An 18,635-nucleotide genomic window follows, 5' to 3' on the forward strand; every position below is an offset into this window, starting at 1 on the left:
TTCTCAGTCCATTTTCAAACTTTCTACACTGCCACTGCTCACTCGTCGCCATAGTGTTGAACCTCACCAAGTGCTTGAACTTATTGGTGTACTCGGAAATGGACATACTCCCCTGAACCAATTGTAGAAACTCAACTTCCTTGGCAAACCGGACGCTATCTGGAAAGTACTCCTCATAGAACTTGCCTCTAAATACTCCCCAGGTGATCGGTTGTTGCGCGTCCGTAAGAATAGCTCTAGCGCTCGACCACCAATGGCTCGCTTCTCCAGTCAGTAAATACTCAGCGTACGCCAACCTGTTCTCATCCGGGCATCGTTTGGCGTTGAAGATCTTCTCTATATCCCTCAACCACTGGTCCGCTTCGTCTGGGATACCCTTTCCACTGAACTTAGCAGGATGGTGTTGGAGGAAACTCTCCAAGCTCCATTCGGCAGTAGGTGGGGCAGCGTTGGAAGAGGACGCCCCTGAATGATGCCTAGTCGCTGCTAGGATTTCCATTAGTTGTCTTTGCGTGGTTTCAGAGTTGGCACGTGAAGCTTCCAAACTCTGCATGGCACTCTGATTCTGCTGCATTAGGGTGGCATTTTGTTCCATCAGTGTATTGTTCTACTGCTGCAAGCGGTCTATTACTGTCTCCAACAACCTAGCGTTGTTGGACGCATCAGGCTCGTTAGGTTGGGGTGGAGGAGGGAGTCTAGGTGCCATCATTTTCTGTACCAGAGAAAACGAACGTTAGAAATGTTTAATAGTTAAAACAGTAACTTATTAAACATACGATAAGTACACAGCAAAAACGCAATGCACTCATAACCTACAGCGTTCTTAAGAGAACAAAACTGCTCTGATACCAATAATGTAACATCCCAAAATTATACAGTCATCAACCATATACTTAGAATAATTACACGTATTAATAACCCAAAACAGTTTTAAAAGAAAAAATGGAAAACAGATTAAACAAATGGCCGAACGGCCTTTCATATAATAGAATTAACGAGCGTTTACAAAAAAAAAAAAAAAAACAAGGACGAACGGTGTACAAAATAATGACCGCACGTCCAACAATTTACAATCAAAAGAGCGCTCGCTCACAACCGCTCGCTACTCTAAATACACTAACTAGAACCGAACGTTCACTGTTCGGCCTTCACTTCAGCTTCGACGAGGTTGGCGTCCTCCAAATTTTCTTCTTCCAGCGTTTCTTCAAGTAACGCCTCTCCATCTACTCACATCCACACGGATGATCATTGCATTCGACAAGACGGGTATACATAGACGGGACAACACAATGGAAAACGCAAGGGTAAGCTCATTGAATTTAATTCAAGTCAAACATACAGTTCACACATATCAAACATATCAATTTATTCATAACGCATACATTCAAATCATACATTAATTCAACAAAATTCCTGATACTAGACTGACTGTCCGGACTGTATGAAACCTGTGTAGCTAAGGCGTCCATGCACTCAGGTGGGGTAACTGGAATGCTCATCAGTATCCACCTGAGGTTAGTCTTTTTGCCAAGTTACAGTTATGGTCTAGACCTCCTGCCATTCCCACGCATGACCTACTCCTCTCTACTTGAGAACGAGCACTCACGGAATATCAGGATGGATCACCATCTAAGCTTACCACGTTCATACAACAAATATCAATATCCAGTCAAGAGTCGTTCCACCCTGGAACGCTCGTTCAAATTCCAAAATCATAATATCAATTCATATATGGTTCGCACATTTTATACTTCCCTCAACATCACATTTTCATTCTTAATTACACTTCCATAAAAAGACGAACGTTAATTCACTGTTTTGGACGAACGCTATTTGAGATCAGAACGAACGCTATTTAAAGATCAACGCTCGACAAGGCCGAACGCTATTAAAGACTAACGCTCGACAGAGGCCGAACGCTATTAAGGATGTACGCTCGACAAGGGTCGAACACTATCAAATACGAACGCTCGACAAAAGAACGAGCGCTATCACGAACGAACGCTCGACATAAGGTCGAACGCTACCAAAGACGAACGCTCGACATAAGGACGAGCGCTACTAATCGTTTGCCTTTTTGAACGAGCGTTCGGTCTAAGACCGAACGCCACTTAGGACGTACGTTTTTAGGTCAAGGCTCTTAGCTGAATTCAAAATCATAGAAATTGGAATTTATATAAGATGAGATATTTAAAGTTTATGTTTTAATAATTTGACTAAAAGTTCAAAGGGATATTATCAGACTTCTCAATTCTCACACAACACTCGTGATGTTTACGTCTGGCCGAAAGCACAACGTAAAACTATATAAGAGGGCGTTCGTTCTCAAAGGAAGTCCTTTCCAAATGAAAGGGTCCGACTAATACAAGAATTTACTGATAATACCGAACGGTCAATGACCGTATCGATACGAACGTTCAATTTCATGCACTTTTCATATAAATCTTCTTTTACAGTAACTCATTTTCCAGTATAACTTTCATGCATTTAATCAATCTTAACATAGTATTTTTCCATGCTTCTCATGCTTTTAATCAACATCATATACTAACATTCAAACAACAAAATCATCCACATACAACGTAACAGAACATTCATACACTCAGCATATAATTTCCAGTACATACATGCATCGTTTTCTCATATCATCTCAGAATCATATTCATAAACTCCAAAGTCCAATATCATAAATCATATTTCAAGCATTACATAACGCACATGCAGTACAGAAATTTCATGAATTAAACCAATAAGCTTCCCTTACCCGGATTAAGCAACGTGCATTCGTTCTTCAGAGAGAGAGAAAACAGATTCCAGTATACTCTTCTACCCTTAACGTTCAAAACCCCAAAACTCTTCCAACTAAAATTACAGAAAACCAATACTGGTTCAGAGGAGGTGCATGCAGATTAAAACGAAGCTTGCATGTTGAAAAATGAAGAGTGGTTGAGGACGTGAAACTTACCCGTTTCAGAATCCAAAACCAATCGGTTTGATGGAAAGCTCACAGTGCAGGGACGCTTCTCACGGTGCTGAAACGTGAACGGAGCAAAGGAGGGTGAGTTGCAGAAGAGAGAAGAAGAAAGGTCTCTAGAGAGAAGGTAGAGAGTTTGAGAGATCAGAGAGTTGGAGGAAGAAGATGAAGTGCACAGAGAAAGGGAAAGAGTTTTCCAGAAATCATTTCTTTCCTCACGCAGGACGATCGTCCAACCGCCTGCTGCCACTTGGATTCCATTAACGCTTTGGAACGTTCCAAAGTGACACTTGTCAGCATGCATGCATTGTGAACGTGAGTGCGTTTTAAATGAAGGGCGTGCGTGTCAAATGGAGGTGTACGCGTGGCAAGGTGCATTTATGGAAGTAGAGAGGTGAATAAGCAGGTTAATTAATGGGGCGTGACATATACTAATACTATATTATATTTATAGTAAAAATTAATTTATTTTATTTTTTCTTCTTATATATCTCTTCTTAAAGTAGAAAAATCTGTTTACATGTCGGAATTTGTGTCAACTACTACAGTGATGCCCATGTGAAGTGCTCCAAAGTACCTATAATTTCACACTATTTTTCCAATAATATGAAGATGGTTGGTGCCATGGTCTCCAAATGAAAATATGTGGACATTAGGGATGAGAAAGAAAACCTCTTTATACCAAATCGATTTTCGTTTTTTGCTTTGATCCAATCTATTTAACATCCATTCTATCAAATATCTAATCCGCTTAAAATCTATTTTATTAAATTTATATTATAATTTAATCTATATGTTATAATTCTTTTAGATGAGATATCCATTCTTTTCATCTAAATTTTCAAATATGAAAAACTCAAATTTTCAATCTAAATTTTTAGTTGGATTGGACATAAGGTAAAGATAAGCTTATCTGGATCGAAGATCGAGTCCAACTAATCTAAGCTCAAGGTGAAGATCGAGATGAATCAGTCTAAGTCAAAGGTTGTGACAGACCAAACTATGTCAAAGTTAGAGATAGGTCAAACTAGACCCAATGTCAAAACAGGCTAACACGTCCAATGTCGAGACGGATCAATCCGGACCGGAGTCAAAGGTCTCGCCGGACCAGCCTAGGAAGAATGTTAAGACAAGTCAACCTAGGACTAAAGGTTCAGGCAAGACCGACCTAGGTTGACAATCGAGACGACTTGCTTTAGGCAGAATGTCAAAATAACCGCTAGGCCGAAAGTCCAGACAATTTGGCATGGGCTAAAAGGCGAGAAGGGTCAGGTTAGGCCAATGGTCAAGACAGACTGCCCAGGCCAAAGGTCAAGATAGGTTGGTCTGGGCCGAAGGTCGAGACAGCGTGACCCGGATTGAAGGTCAAGATGGATCAACCCAGGGCAAAGGTCATGACAAAACAACCAAGGCGAAAGGTCGAGAAAAGTCAGACTACGCTTAACATCAAAACGGGCTAGCACATGCCTAATGTTGAGATGGACAAACCTAGAATGGAGTGTGAGACAGGTTGGCCAGGACCAAAGGTCTAGAAGGGTCATCCTAAGCTGAAGTTTAGACGAGTTAGTTAGGGTAAAAGGTCTAAAGGGGCTGACTCGGCCGAAAGTTAAGAAGGGACAACATAGGCCAAAAGACGTGACGATTTAAGTCAAGACGTGTCAAATTGGGCTAAAAGGTGAGATGAATCGACTCAAACCGAATGTCGAGACAGGTCGTCCAGATTCAAAGGTCGAGACATGCCAGCCCTAGCTAAATTTTGAGACGAGTCAACTTGGGTTCAACATGATAAATTTGATAAGATTTCGGTAGCATTTCGCATTGGTCTTCGAAATACACAAATGAGAGTGGTCAGGGATGACCACAATCAAATATGCATCTGGAGAACAACACAAATAATTTGAACCGGAATTTTATCAAACTTATCCATAAACTCCAACGTACATGTTATAGCAAATTATGAAAAATAAGGTTTCCCAGACTGTTTGATCGAACAATTCAAAATTTAATACAAACAATTAAAAGATTAATCGTTTATATTGAATCTCAAACGGGAACTAAGTTTCACTAAATCATTTCATACTACAAATATATTCAAAATTTAATCAACAATATATTGCAAAACATTCAATATAAAAAGTTTACATAACATGACAATCATAATAACACAAGAAACTTAACCAATCATGCATAACAGACTAAAAATCACATCTCAAATAATCATATCTCCGATAACCAATAACATTTCAAAACTAAAATTCATATATGCATTAACTAATAACCAAAAATCAAAATTCAATCACATATACAAAATCTAATAACCAATAATCAACCAAAAAACTAACATTCTTCAAGGAGTTGAAAACGGAGTGGAGGAAAATGAAGGAGTGGGAAAATTTTGAAGGTTGCCCCTGAGGAGAAAAACTCGAACAATAACATTCAAAAATCGCCACTGCAGTCGTCTTAGAAAGCGCCCAAGAACTACACCAAAATCCAATGAAAACGCATTTTAATCGGTTCAAATGAAAGATAATTCATCAAAACTTAATGTAATCGGACAAAATTTATTTTAAACGGTGCAAATGGACGAAAACCTTACCTAAACTTCAATGGCGAAGAAAGAAATACGAACGAAGAAGATGAACAGTGCTCACATAATTGCTGCTTGCGCCCGCGTGTAGGTGAAAATGTAGTACATAAGAAGTCGGCCACCCTCCTAGCCACCGTCATACTGCTTTAAGACGGTGGGCCCCCTCCTAACCGATGTCTAAGTCATTAAAAAAATTAATTTTGGTGCTTAAATTTAGGCATTTTCGGACCTCTATCACATTTGTCACTAGGGTGGCCGACGTCTTATTCGAATTAGATGTCGGAACCCTGTAGTTGTTGTCTAATTCCAATGAAACAATGCCTTTCCAGTTTTTTGTGCAGACCATAAAACGTCTGACGCCCCTTGTAGCCGACGTCTAAGACTAATATGACGTATGGGGACCCCTAACTGACGTCTATAATGGAGTTTTATTTATAGTTTTGCCACCAGTCATTTTTTACGTCTGATATTCTTACGTTAGACGTTAAATAGGTAACATCGTACGCTATTTTTGCACTAGTGGTACTTCCCAAATTACTTCTCATAAAAAGTATAATAAAAGTCTTGGGAGGTGACAGATAACCAGATGATCATGAGAGGTGGAGAGCAAGAGATGCTTTGTAGTGTGACCATGGGTCTACAAACCGTGGCGCACTCGTGAATAAAAAGACTTTCGTTGTAGGGGAGATGGAGAACCATTGTTTGAGGGGAGGATTGTTAGAATACAAACAAAGTTTCACATAGAATAAAACAAGGAATGAACATGAGTTTATATACACATAAGATATCTTCCTTTGTAAGAATCAATTGGAATGGTACCAAAAACCAATCAGTAAACTAAAATACTCATCTTGCTTTATATTTTTTCTTGCAGGTTAGTGACCGACCTAGCAAAGTAGTAAGAGCTAGGTTGGACTTTCCAATTTGTCATATTTGACTTACTCTTTTATTCTTAAATTAAAATAGATAATAATTTAAAAGATTAATTTTTTTATATTATATTTCTTAAAATATACAATAAGTATCATAACTTAAATCTTTAACCAATTATAAACATAACAGTAAATACTCAATTTAAAAATAAATTTAATAAGATTTCTATTGAAAATATTCAAATTTATCATCAACTTAAAACTTCATTAAACTTCTTTTTAATTACATTATCTCATTTTTAACTAATATAGTTTCGGCATTCATGACATAAATTTTATATGAAGATATTATGAAAAACGTACCTACTTTAAACTTTATAAATATATCATTCTTTCAGTATACTTAAAATATTGAGTAAAAACATGAAATTAAATACTTTTTTAACTAATCCTATTACATCTCACTTCTAATTTAAAGATATCAATACTAAACAAAAATGAATTATCCACACCATAAAATTATTTTCATGCGTCACACGAGGTGAATTTTTACGAGGTATGGCAGGACCACCAGAGGGAAGTAGTTGATACACATTATAAGATGAAAAAAACAATTGGAGAGTAGTCAAACAAATGCATTAATATTCAAAACAAGCAACAACACTGTCACATATTCAGTCTCGGGGGCTTTCTTAATATTTTTCTAAGTTTTCTTTCCGGAACTTCAAATTTTAATATAGGACTATGATATTATAATAATTTTTTTAACAATTTTTTATAATAGACTATCACTATTTTATTAATTTGTACCATTAAAAAAACGGTTACATAAATAATAGTAAAAAAGGTGTTAAAGATATATTTTTCTTAAATATAATGTAAAATATGTCCTTCAAAATATATACACATATAAAATCAAGTACACAGTAATTATTGTTTATCAAACATATTTACCGAACATACTCTTATATTTACAGACATTGCACCTGTACTCTCAAATCATTTTTGAACAATATTAAACTTAATCTCCTTCGACTTTCTTCATCTCATCTTATTTCCATTATATTTTTTTCATCTTCATTCAAATACACGTATTCTATTAGCTATTAAATTCAAACGAGACCACCACTCTGGAATGTATGGGGATTGATTGTGACCAATTTTTTGCCAGCCTTCGCCTCCTTCTTCCTGGCCACGCCATTTCAGCAACGGACAATTGTGAATTTGAAGACATGAAATTGATTTGGGAAGACCCTCATCTGGTAAGCTTTGGAGGTTGGGATAGTTCCAAAGTTTCAGGGTTTGAAGAGATGAGAGTTGATAGAGACCCTTGTGGTCAATTCTTTTAGATTTGGACAGTTAGAAGTGGACTTTTTAAGCCTAACTCAACCCCACAAAACCGGCTTGTAAGGTGAGGTTTGCACCCACTTATATACTTTAATTTGGCCTTATCTCTAGTCGATGTGAGACTTCCAACACACCCCCCTCACGCCAAGGTATATACATCTCGAGCGTGAGATTAGACATTAATGGGTGGTCCAATAGCGGCCCGATAATGGGTGGAACAATATGCCCAACAAACAACCAATAATGCTAGGATAAGCTCTAACCATAGCTTTGATACCATGTTAGAAGTGGACTTTTAAGCCTAACTCAACCCCCACAAAACCGGCTTGTAAGGTGAGGTCTACACCCACTTATATACTTTAATTTGGCCTTATCTCTAGTCGATGTGGGACTTCCAACAAAATCGGAGAAACATAATTCTGGAACTTCCGCTGCTTCCAAGAGTTATATTTCTACAGCTGCCGGATTTGTGACCAAGTCAGGTATATCTAACTCTGCCCTTAATCTTTCTGTTGTTACTAAGGATAATGATTGGATAATTGATTCGGGTGCTACTGATCATATGACTTGTGATCCTCATATATTTACTAATTTTTCCTCTAATTGTTCTAAAACTATTATTATTAATGCCAATGGGGTCTCATCTCCTATTGAAGCACTACTACAAAATTAGCTATAGATAGCGCTTAATAGATAGCGTTTTTTTAAATAAGCGCTATCTATTAATGTGTGAAACAATAGATAACGCTTATTTAAAAAAGCGCTATCTATAACTATAACAATAGATAGCGTTTTTTTAAATAAGCGCTATCTATAACTATTTAATATTATTTTTTTAATTCAAGCATTTTTCTAAAGAAGCGCTATATATTATGTTACAATAAATAACATTTTTTAAAATATACTATTAAAACTGATTTGAAAAGAGGTTTTCAATCCCTCTTCGTCGGAGTGTTTTTACGTTTTCGAGCTTCTTTTTATTTCAGCATCTTTTTACTCTTATATTTTTCAAAATTTCCCCCCTTTTTCCTATTTACTCTAGTATTTTCCAAAATTTTCTCCCCCCTCTTAAATTTTCAGTTTCACTTAAGGTACAAATTCATCCCCAAATTTCAATTTCGATTTGCCTCTAAATTTTACTTCGTGCTTGCTCTCAAATTTCACTTCGTGCTTGCTCTCAAATTTCACTTTGCGTTAATCCCAAACCTGCATTACATTTATCAAACCTAATAGTTCTTAGTGGAGCAAGTCATTATTGCGTTGTCTTCTCCATCATTGCTCATCGGTCGGCCAAAGTTCAGCAATTGCGGTCACCTATAAGGGTTTAGGAAACCAGCCTCCTTCAAGAAATTAGTACGGTTGTGGCTAGGTTTAATGCTTTGCCAGAAGTTCTGGAGAGAGAAGTGATGGTTGTTGAAGGCATCACCAACAAACCACACCTCGAGTCAACGCTCTCCTTTGCAACATCTTCGTTCTGCTCGCGTCAGCGGTCTCCTTTGCCACATCTTCATTGTGCTTGCGTCAGTGCTTGCACCTCATTTTCAGTTTCCCGTTGCTTCTCTCATTCTCACGAAGCATCGCCATCAAACCATACCTCGAGTTCTCTCTCCTGCAACAGCCACAGTTCTTCACATATCCACCTTTTCTCCTCACATTTCTACCTTATTTCAGCTATTTCGGCCTTAGAAACACCATCTTCACCGATGAGTTCTTCGAGCTATGGCCTCCGCTAGGGTTTCCCTCATCTTTCATCTTTTTCTTTGATTTTAACCAATTAAATCCTCTTTTGCTCCGATTAAACACTTTCCACCGTTTAATCGGTTAACCTAGTGTTTTAAGGTTCTTTCACCGTTCGATTTAGGGTTTCCTTGCTTCATTCACAGTTTTGGTTCATTTGCTCTTGGATTCGTATCATTCCGCTGCGTTTCACTCTTTGAGGGAGCTTCGAAGGAGTCCATAGCGTGTTCGTTTGGGGTTCTTCTCAGAGATTATTCCATCACCTCCCTTCGCAAGCGTGAGGTGATATCTTTATCTATTCTCTCCTAATTTGGGATTTCAATGTTAACCATCAGAATTCATTTTCACTTCTTTTTATCCCAACTTCTCTAATTTGTACCTTTTTATTATTCTTTGTTGATTCCAATGACATATTATAACTTCATTTCCTCGCAGCACCGATGTAGGTTGAGGCCAAAAAAGCTCACTGGAAAGAATCACATTTGGACATCCATTGGTGGTTACGAGGTGGGTGGAGGATAACCAGAACTGGAGAAGGATGAAAAAAGGAATTTTGTTTTTGGTGAACATTGATGTCAATATTCTTCTATATAAAATTACTTTTTTGGTTTCACGGTAGATAATAATATCCTTCAGAATTTCGTTTTTAACTTAGTGTGTGATCCATATAGTTGATTTCACTTACTAAGATAAGGTTACTGTTGATGTTATTATTGTGTTAGTTGTTGATTATTGTAGCCACAGATGACTGTAATTGATTTCATTAATACTGCAGATAAAAGGGTTGGCTTTCTCAACAATAGACCCGAACTGCATCTATATTCAAGGGGTTGATTATGAGGTAAATTTTCTCATTTTCTAATAAATGTATTACTACTTTTGTCAACCAAAATATAAGGCGTAAGAAAATGAAAGGTGTAATATGAGTTTTGTTTTCTCCCATACATTACAAAACATAGATTATGGTGTGTGGGTACTAACTCATGAAGTATATTTTAAATGTGATTCAAAGTTAAAGTCCAATTATTGTTTCTTTAATTCATTTGTATATATTGTACTATAGTGACAGTGGCTCTGGATCTCATTATAAAGTGAAGGTTATCTTCAAGGGTTGATAAAATCTACTTTTCATTTGTTTGAAATAAAGCAATATATTTGCTCTCTTATTCCTTTCCTCTAACAAAATCCAAGATATCAACGTAACTTGTTTTTATTTCATCAATCTTGACCTTTTATCTACATGAAGATAATAACCTATAATCTCATTATGGTTCTTATATTATAGGTTTTATAAAATTATTGTGCTTTAAACTAAATTCCTTTAAAATATATAATCAAGTTATCTGTTAGAGAAACTTTTGGTAACATGCCAATATTTTATATGCATCTCTATGGTATAAATAGTCTAATTAAGATAAATGACTTTGTCCATGGGTGTATTGGCAATGTTATACACAATGGTATGGTAAGACCGTGTTCATTGAGTCAAAGCTTCTTTCTTCATTATCCAATAAGAGATTTTTATAATCTCATTAAGCAATTTGTTGGCTTTTCAGGTTTTCATGATTTAAAGTTTTAAGCCATGGAAAATCAAGCTCCTTTAATTATACCAATACTGGTATGCATGCATTCTTTAATAGTCTTCACAAATGAACTTTGTTTCTTTGAACTATTGTTGTTCGATAATGTAAATCCTATATTATTCTATTTAATGAATATTTATTCAAGATAAGTTTATGTTATTCTTATTGTTATAAAAGATAACTTGGACTCTCAAATTCTTAACTTCCAGGCACCTAGTTGTTTTCTTTGCATCTTGTGTAGAAGCTGATTCCAAGGATTAAATAGGTTGAGCTTTCCTTCTCATCCATTGGAGGCTATAATATACTTGTGAAAAAATGTTTGTTGTATACTTTCTTATTCTTTTGTATGGAATTTACTATGTCCAATAGCCCAATAGATCATGATCATTTAGTCCAGAAACTAATCATATGTTATCAGATAAAGAAACAATTTTAGATATGTTGTCTTTTAACTTTATCGTTTCAACTTTGATAAGTTGATCCTTACTAATGACGTCAAGATAATGAAGTTTGAACTTTAATAACTTTGAAATATATGTTTCAATCATTATAGATTCAACTATATACCCCGACATGTAGTTGAAAAAGTGTTTCCGAGGCAAGTTATCTCCTCCAATGTTTTAGAGTACATATAGGCGTGAGTATAAAATTTCCCCCCTTAAATGATTACTGATTTCTATAATTATGTATTCATCTTGTTCTTTAGTGTATTCATGGTCAATTCATTTCATAATACCTTTATGCTAGTGGAGATTACATCATTGTGAACCACATACATTCATTTTGTTCATGTTTCAGTTAACACTTTGGTTATTCCAAGATATGGAGCAAGTGGAGACTAATCCTTCTTGTACTGACTTAGCATATGAGAAGGCTATTTCAGATGGTGTGGATGTTCTTGACTGTCCTATTCAAATGTCCAAGGGTGGAATACGTTTTTGCTTAAGCTATATTGATCTTATTAGGCTGTAAAGTATTTATTATTATCTGTGCAATTTTCTGTTGTTGCTTTCATCTCTAAATTGTACTAATGTATCATGTTGTGCATGGCAGAGGCAGAACTCCTTACAGCTCCACCAAGGTTAGTATATAACAACTTGATAATTGATAAATATTGTAACTTTTGTACTCAATATATTATCTTGCAGTGCATCACTAATCGTGGGCCTAATTTTTTCTTACTATTGGATGACTTCTATGTTACTAATGCTGCCAATCTTGATCAATCAAGCATTAATTTCACATTAGAAGTTCACCACAGCTTCAATTCGTCAATTTTACTTTTACTTTTTTAGTATCTGTTTTTGATAGAATGAGTTAGTTTAAATACCATATTTTATTTCTTCTAGATAATAGGTAGATTGGTTTATGTACAGTTTTATATTGATTAAATCAATTTGTTTAGTCTAGCTTGATTGTAGTTTTGTTTCTGTAATTGAATTTTGCTAGTTCAGTCAATTTTCTTTTAGTTAGAATATGGTACATAGTTAAATTATACATTTTTAGTCTTAATAACTAGTTAGCTTTAGTTCTAGTCTTAGTTGGTTGTTCAAAACTTTAGGAATTAGTTTGGTTAGTTTTTAATCGTTGATTCTAGGATTTGTTAGTTGTTTTCCTGTTTTGACTAAGTTTTAGCTTGTTTTCTAGGTACGTATAGTGATATTTTACATTTTTAGTTTTCTAGAATAGATAATTGTTATAACAGTGCTCTTTTATCATTTATAACTTGCTTACTGTTTTAAAGTTGAAGGAACTTGTTTAATGTTTTACTGTTTTGAAGGTAGCAAAGGATCTTGTCTTATTTTGCTTTTTTTTTGGTTTTCATAGGTAAATTTTTATTTCTTTGTTATTTTTAGTAGTTAGCATAGTTTTCAATAGTCTTGTAGCATTTAAAACATGTTTAGAGAGTTACATTACAAATTCTGGTTTGACAAATATTTCTTTAGTCAATTTAAACTTGCCTGAATATATTTTGCTTCTGTTTTTACGCATTTCTTTCATATTTTGCTTCATTGTCATAATAATTTTTTTTAGTAAAAATTTAATTGACTAATTTTATATTATTTTTCTTTTTTGCAGTATTTTTTTAGTTACAGATATCAACAATATCGTGACAATCAAATCATTGAAGTTAGGAAAGATTAATGTTTACATGTAATTAGTACATACTTATAGGTTATGTTATGGTACCTAATGCGGTACGGATAGAATATATGTTTATATTTGAAATATTATTGTACTAATAGTTATTCTTTATATTAATAAACATTCTTTGAGACTTTTGTTTTTCTCATATTTTTTTTAATATTTTATATTTTTTTTATAATAGAACCAATAAATATCACAGGTTAAAACATAATAAAACTAATATTTTATATATTCTTTTGATTTGTTTTTGAGATATTTTATTATATTTTTTTAAAATTAATTTTTTTAAAAAAAAATTAGACCAATAGATAGCGCTTTTTTAAATAGATAGCGCAATCTATTTTCAGACAGTAATAGATAGCGCCTTTTTAAAAAAACGCTATCTATTGTCAGACACCAATAGATAGTGTTTTTTTTAGAAGCGCTATCTATTAATAGATAGCGCTGCCATAGATAGCGCTTAAAAAGCGCTATCTATGATAAAAAAAAGCGCTATCTATGCACTTTTTTGTAGTAGTGAAGGTATAGGTACTATATCCCTCTCACCCTCCTTATCGATTCCTGATGTTTTATTTGTTCCTACATTAAACTGTAATCTTATCTCCGTCAGCAAGTTAACCAAATCACATTCTTGTGTTGCCTTATTTTACCCAACCCATTGTCTTTTTCAGAACATTCATTCCAAGGAGAAGATTGCTAGTGGTAGAGAGAGTGAAGGACTGTATTATCTTGAAAATGTCTTACAATCAAACCATAAAAAAGGATTGACTTGTCTTGTGAACGATCACATACAAGATAAAAACAAAAAAGAAATTTGGTTGTGGCATAGACGGTTGGGACATCCCTCTTTTGGTTATTTAAAAAAATTATTTCCATCACTATTTCATAAATGCAATATTTCTGATTTTTTTTGTGAAACTTGTGTTTTGGCAAAAAAACATCGTGTTGTGTTTCCTTTAAGCAATAACAAAACTAATTTTCCTTTTTCATTAATTCACACAGATGTTTTAAGCCTAACTCAACCCCACAAAATCGGCTTGTAAGGTGAGGTCTGCACCCACTTATATACTTTAATTTGGCCTTATCTCTAGTCGATGTGGGACTTCCAACACCCCCCCTCACGCCGAGGTATATACATCTCGAGCGTGAGATTAGACATTAATGGGTGGTCCAATAGCGGCCCGATAATGGGTGGAACAATATGCCCAACAAACAACCAATAATGCTAGGATAGGCTCTAACCATAGCTTTGATACCATGTTAGAAGTGGACTTTTAAGTCTAACTCAACCCCACAAAACCGGCTTGTAAGGTGAGGTCTGCACCCACTTATATACTTTAATTTGGCCTTATCTCTAGTCGATGTGGGACTTCCAACATGGACAACCATGGATCGATAGTTCAGTAAGAGAGAGCGGAAACAAACCTTCATCAGGAAAACATTCTGCATCCACTTTTCCAATCAGCAATATTTCTAGCAAGGCATTGGCTAAAGCTCCTTTGAGTGAGCCAACAAGTCTAGAACAGTTGAGTGACAAGAATTTTAGATTTGATGGCAAACATCCCTTACGCTGTGTTCGTTTGAAGCGATTTAACTATTCACACAGTTTTGCGAGCGAGGAATTAAGCTCGTCATGCGTTCGGTTGAAGTGAAATGCGCAAGTGAAATGCGCGGACGGATTTACGGTGAAATGCGGGATGGTTGCACTGTTCAGTCACCCGCGGTTGTGATGAGATTTGAGCGGATTGTCGCGGAAAAGTCGTATGTGCCCTCCAATTTAAGCAACGACGAGGGTGGCGTAACCGGTTACAGCAGAGTGTAACCGGTTACAGAAGAATGAAGTTTTGGCCGGCACACGCGTAACCGGTTACGTAAACGCCTAACCGGTTAAAGGGTATATATTTTTCAGTTTTTTGTATAATTATTTTAATATTATAATTTAAAAAGATCTACATCTTAATAAAATTAGGTATATTATATTTTCTAATTTATTAAAAATAAGTTGATTATTTAATTTTTATAATTTTTAAACATTAATTTTATAAATTATTCATAATTTTTTTTCTTTATAAACATTTTTATAATTAAATATAACATTTATAAATAACATTTTATATTACTTTTATAACTAGGAGCATTTTGGTAATCTTTAATTTCTACCAATTAAACTAATTTTTAAAATCTATCACATCAATCAAATCCTACACTAATTCTGACAAACTTTACTTTCAAATCCACTCTTAATTACCCACGAATCCACTCAAAAAATAACTAAAAAATTACCCTCAAATTCACTCAAATCCATTCAAATCATCTCCCCCAAATCTACCCAAAAGAACAAAGCCTTAGGGAACAACAAGTCTTGGGCAGTCTCCCATAGTTAACGTCGTAAGAGATGGAAGGAGTGTGTGCATATTTGTAGGAAATGATTCAAATTTAGGACACGTTTTGATTGCCAGATCCTGGAGATGATTACGAACGTGATCCTGTGAAATCGTCTGTAAGGGTGTGTTCTTTTGGGGGTATTTGGGGGAGATGATTTGAATGGATTTGAGTGGATTTGAGGGTAATTTTTTAGTTGTTTTTTTGAGTGGATTTGTGGGTAATTGAGAGCGGATTTGAAAGAAAAGTTTATGAGAATTAGTGTAGAATTTGATTGATATGATAGATTTTAAAAATTAGTTTAATTGATAGAAATTAAAGATTACAAAAATGTCCCTAGTTATAAAAGTAATATAAAATATTATTTATAAATGTTATATTTAATTGTAAAAATGTTTATAAAGAGAAAAAAATTATGAATAATTTATAAAATTAATGTTTAAAAATTATAAAAATTATAATGTATAGTCCTGTAACCGGTTACCCGTTTACGTAACCGATTACACATGTGTCAGCCAAAGCTTCATATCGCTGTAACTGGTTACGACTCTACTGTAACCGGTTACGCCACCCTCGTCGTTGCGTAACAAGTGGAGAGCACACACGACTTTTCCGCAACAATCCACCCAAATCTCTTCGATTTTGCGAGTGACTAAAATCGAGGGTATCCTGCAAATCCATCCTCGACGATCCGTCCTTTTCCTCTCAAACAAACAATACAGTTTGTAATTCATCGCCCGCAATTTCGCTTGAACAGTGTTATCTATTCATGCGAACACAGGCTTAGTGACGTAATGCAGATAAAGTAAATAAATTATAAGTGTGATAAGAAAGAAATGACTAGTAACAAAAGTAACAATAAAATGTATTGATGGTAAATTTCTAGTTCATCATAAAATCAATCCATTTTAATACTATTATTAATTAAACTAAATATACTACTTATTTAAAGTATAATTTTAAAACCAAACCAATTAATAAACCATTTAAAACATCGATTTTAAGATTCACAGTCGACTAGTAACTAAACCAAGTAAAATAATATTAATACATTATATAAAAAAAAGAGTAGAGAAATACAGTATCAAAGTTTAATAATACTAAAACCTAAAATAACAAGTTATACAAGGTTTTTAACATTTTTTAATGGTAAAAAAATAAAATACTTCATAATGTTTGAATTTAAAACCCAAGCATATTCCTAATTTTCAATTCTAACGTGAAATTAAAATAATGTATTTTTAAAATGCATTAACTAGTATTTAGATTTTTTTGGATGAATTTACCACCTTTTCATATGAATATTAGTTGTATGGTTCAAAAAGCAATAGGTTGAAACGAATGCCACATGAAAATGGATGTGGTTAAACCATATATGCTTAGATGAAGGTTATAGATACAAAATTTTCCATTCTAATACGTGGTACATTCCAAACAAAACTGTTAATCCAAAAGACTGCACAACGTTATAAACATGAAAGTTAACTAATGTACAAGTCGTCCTAAAAGGGGAGGGTGGCCTGAGAACAGAGAAAAGTTTATTTATATTCCAGTGTCGATTATGAGCTCTCCTACAGCACCCATTGTACCTATCCCACGAACGGCCAACAGAGCAAGTGCAAGCTCCTCCTTGTTCAACTGCCTCAATCCATTGCTTAGTCTCTTCAACACATGCACATCTACTTCCAGCACCCAGTTAGGTGTGCAATCTGTCACAAGTGGGAATGACATAAGGGCAAATCAGGAAAAAAATTTAGAGGAGAATAATTCTGTTAGACAGAATGTATAGATGGCAAGCAATGATACAATTGTGCATAACAGAAAAAGTACAAGGCTGAGGAGGCCCAATATACGTATGAAAGATTATGTGTGATGTGAGGGGTGGTTATATGAGAGAGAGGGAAAAAGGAAAAGAGGGGGGATGGTTCATTTTCTGACTTCTCTGTTAATTCTCTGTTCTTGCATGTTTTTGAAATGATCTCTCTTTCTAGTCAAGAAAGATGAGCGCAATAATACAGTAATGTTTATGGAAGAATATTATTCTCTGCTATTACTTACTTTGCTTACTGTCTGTCTGTGATTAATATTACATTTGGTGCTTTCATTCTGCACTTTTCGTCATGGCTGAAAACACTCGTTTGAAAGAGCTCTCATCTGATGTAAAGCGTATTTTAGAGTTGATGGAATCCAGGCACCTAGAGTATTCTACTCGCTTTGAGAGCCTTGAAACTGCACTGACGTCATTGCATGTAGCGACTGCCGCTTCGAACAAGTCCGATTCGAGCTCTACGCCTCAATTTCAGGTTCAAAATGTTAAACTGGATTTTCCCCGTTTCAATGGTTCAAATGTGTTGGAGTGGATATTTCGGGCTGAACAATTTTTCACGTTTTACAATACTCCAGAGGAGCAACGTCTTACCATTGCTACAGTTCATATGGAAGCAGATGTGATTCCTTGGTTCCAAATGCTAGCTAAGACCACTCCATTTCAATCTTGGATTAGTTTCACTCGCTCCTTGGAATTGGAATTTGGGCCTTTCCCTTATGAGTGTCCTAGATCTACCCTCTTTAAGTTGATGCAAACAGGATCCGTTCAAGAATATTACCGAGAATTTACAGCTTTGCTAATCGGGTTCAGGGCATTACTGCAGATGCGTTACTGGATTGTTTCATTAGTGGGCTCAAGCTTGACATTCGTCGAGATGTTATTGCTCAAAATCCCATATCATTGTTACGAGCGGTTTCATTGGCAAAACTATTTGAAGAAAAATACCAGCCCAAACAGAAACCTACCTTAAACCTTCCTTATCCCAAATACCCACCTTCCTCATTAGCCCAAACTACTAAATCTACCAGCTTACCACCCTTATTACCCAATCCAAACACTTCCAACCTGCATAAATCTCAATCCAGTAAGTTTGCCAATGTCAAAAAAATTTCTACAGCAGAAATGCAATTGCGCCGAGAGAAAGGTTTGTGTTTCACATGTGATGAGAAATTTTCTC

This window comes from Vigna angularis, chromosome 5 (genome assembly GCF_016808095.1).
Source record: "Vigna angularis cultivar LongXiaoDou No.4 chromosome 5, ASM1680809v1, whole genome shotgun sequence".
Classification (NCBI taxonomy): domain Eukaryota; kingdom Viridiplantae; phylum Streptophyta; class Magnoliopsida; order Fabales; family Fabaceae; genus Vigna; species Vigna angularis.